Genomic DNA, 3,272 nt, shown 5'->3' on the forward strand with positions numbered 1-3,272 from the left:
TTATCATTGAATTACTGCCATTTACAATGTGTCAATCTGTGGTGTATAACACAGTGTCCCGTACACGCATATGAGTGCCTATTAAACGTTACCTCACGATATTTAACTTATTGCCCTGTGTCTTACAAGAGAAATTTTGAAAAAATCTATTTTTATATATAGTGGATAACATTTTTAATTCTACTGCTCCCAAATATATCCTCTCACAGCCCCTTTCCACAGTAATCATAAATTTGTTTAGTAGATCTGCGAGTGTCTTTCAGTCTTGTAGATGAAATCATAGTGTTCTCATCCAAATATTTTCTAAGGTTCCACATATGTCATGTCTTGTATTATTTTTCTTTCTCTTTCTGTCTAACTTCAATTAGAATGACACTTTTTGGGAACATCCATTTTGCTGGAAATGTCATTGTTTTATCATTTTTTATTGCAGAATATTATTCCATTGTATAAATACGACATAATTTCTGAATACTGTCATCTGTTTTTGGGAATTATGTTGCTTCCATGTCGTGGCTTTTGTTTATAGCACTGCGAAGAACATTGCGGTGCAGGTATCTTTTTGAATTAGGGTTCCCTTTGATATATACCCAGAAGTGGAATTGCTGGATCGTATCTTAAGTCTATTTTCATTCTTTGGAGGAATCCCCATCCTGTTTTCCACAATGACTGCACCAAACTGCATTCCTTCCAAAAGTGTAGGAGGGTTCACTTTCTCCACAGCTACCCAAGCATTTAATGTTTGTGGACTTTTGAATGATGGCCATTGTGACTAATGTGAGGTGATACTTCATTATAGTTTTGAATAACCCTTCTCTGATAATGATAGTGAGCAATTTTCTTTTTCATATTTGTATGTGGCATTTGTGTGTCTCTATTGGAGAATGGCTTGTTTAGGGCTTCTGCCCATTTTCAGATTGGGTTTCTTGTTTTTTTTTTATTACTATTAGGATGTATGAAGTCTTTATATTTTAGAAATTAAGACTTTGTCAGTTGCATCATTTCTAAATATTTTCTTTAATCCTATTGTTTGTCATGTTGCATTTTTTATGGTTCCCTTTGCTGTGCAAAAGCTTATAAGTTTAATTAGGTCTCATTTATTAATTTTGCTCTTACATCAATTACATAGGTAGGTTCTTCTAGGAGATCATTGCTGAGATTTATCTCAGAGTGTTTTGCCTATGTTTTCTTCTAGGAGATTAACTGTGTCTTGCCTTTCATTTAAGTCTTCAAGCCATTTTGAGTTTATTCTTGTGTATGGAGTTGTGGAGTGTTCTAACTCCATTGCTCTGCATGCTGCTCTCCAGTTTTCCCAACGCCAGTTGGTGAAGGGATCGTCATTCTTTGTCATTTTCCTTTCTACTCTGTCAAAGATTAATTGAACATAGGCCTGTAGATTTCTTCCTAGGCCCTCTATTCTGTTCCATTGGTCCATATGCCTATTTCTGTACCAATGTCATGTCATTTTGATTATTATAACTCTGCAATACTCTATGGAGACCTGGTGGTTAATTCTTCCAGCCTCTTTCTTTTTCTTTAATATTGCTTTGGAAATTATGGATCTTTTATGACTCTATGTAAATCTTAGCATCATTTGTTTCAGTCCTTAAAAGAAATGTTTTGCATAATTTGATAGGAAATCACATTAAGTCTGTGGACTGCCTTGGGCATTGTGACCATTTTAACCATAATGTTTATTCCATTACAAGACCATTGGGTATCTTTTCAATACTTCAAATGTTTTTTGATTTCTTCAATCAATCTTTTCTAGTACTCCATGTATAATTCATTCACCTCTCTGGTCATATTTATTCTTAAGCATTTTATTATTTTCAGTGCAGTTATTAAAGCGGTTGTTTCTACACTTTGTTTTCCTGTTGATTCAATGGTAGTGTAAAGAAATCAAATTGGTATTTGACCTTACTCTGGGTACATTGCCCTGTTCCTTTTTTAGCCTTAGTAATTTTTTGTGAAGCATTTATATTTTTCTATATATAGTGTCGTGTGTGCATATTGTGAAAATTTACCTCTTCCTTTCCAGTCTGAACATTTAATTTCTTTTTCTTGCCTGATCGTTGTGGCTAGGAATTCCAAGACTATATTGAATTGAAATTGTGAGAATGGGCAACCTTGTCTTGTCTCAGGATTTTGTGGGAAGGTTTCAGTTTTTCACAATTGAGTATTTTGCTGGCTATATATTTGTCATAATTAGCTTTTATTATGTTGAGATATGGTCCCTCTATTCCCACTGTGATAAGAACTTTTATTGCAAATAGGTGTTAAATTTTATCAAATGCTTTCTCTGCATCTACTGAGATGCTCTTGTGGTTTTTTGTCCTCTCTGTTGTTGATATGGTGTATCACAATTGATTGATTGATTTACGTATGATAAACCATCATTTTTTTACTGGGATGAACCTAAGTTGACTACGGTGTATAATCTTTTTTTACATGCTGTTGGATTCAGTATGTAATAATTTCTTAAGGACATTTACATTTATGTTTATCAATGATATTTGCCTATAGATTTCTCTTGGGGCAGTGTCTCTGTCTGGTTTTGGTATCAGATTGAAGTTGGCCTTACAGTGTGAGTTTGGGAATACTCTCTCTATATCAATCTTTTGGAAGAGTTTGAGGAGGGTTGATATGTATTATTCTTTGTATGTTTGTTCCAATTCCGAAGTGAAGCTATTTGGGTCTGAATTTGTTTGCAGAGATTTTTTATTTTATTGATAATATTTTTTCGATTTCTGGTGATCGGACTGTTCAAATGGTTAATTTCTTCTTGATGCAATATAGGTGGGCTGAATATTTCCAAAAACTTCTCCATTATTTCCTGGTTATCCAGTTTGTTTCCATACATTTGCTCATGGTATTCACTTATGATATTATGCAAATTTGTTGTACATGTTTTAGTTTCTCCATTTTCATTTATTATATTAATTGCGTTCTCTCTCTTTTTTTGTTGGTGGGTCTGTCCAGAGTTTTGTCAATTTTGTTTGCTATTTCAAAAAAGAGTTTGATTGATTTTTTCTATTTTCTAATCTGTATTTCAATTTTTCTTCCTTGATCTTTCTTATTTCCCACTTTGTGCTGACCTTTGGCTTTGTTTAATCTTCTTTTCATGATTAGTTTACATAGAACGTAAGATTATTTATTTGTAATTGCTGTTCTACATTGAAGAAGGCCGTGTCACTTTCAACTTCCCTCTTAAGCCAGCTTTAACTGTATTCCATAGACTTTGTGTAGTGTTTTGTCATAATTGTCAAGAT

Source organism: Vicugna pacos, unplaced genomic scaffold, assembly GCF_048564905.1.
Source record: "Vicugna pacos unplaced genomic scaffold, VicPac4 scaffold_13, whole genome shotgun sequence".
NCBI lineage: Eukaryota > Metazoa > Chordata > Mammalia > Artiodactyla > Camelidae > Vicugna > Vicugna pacos.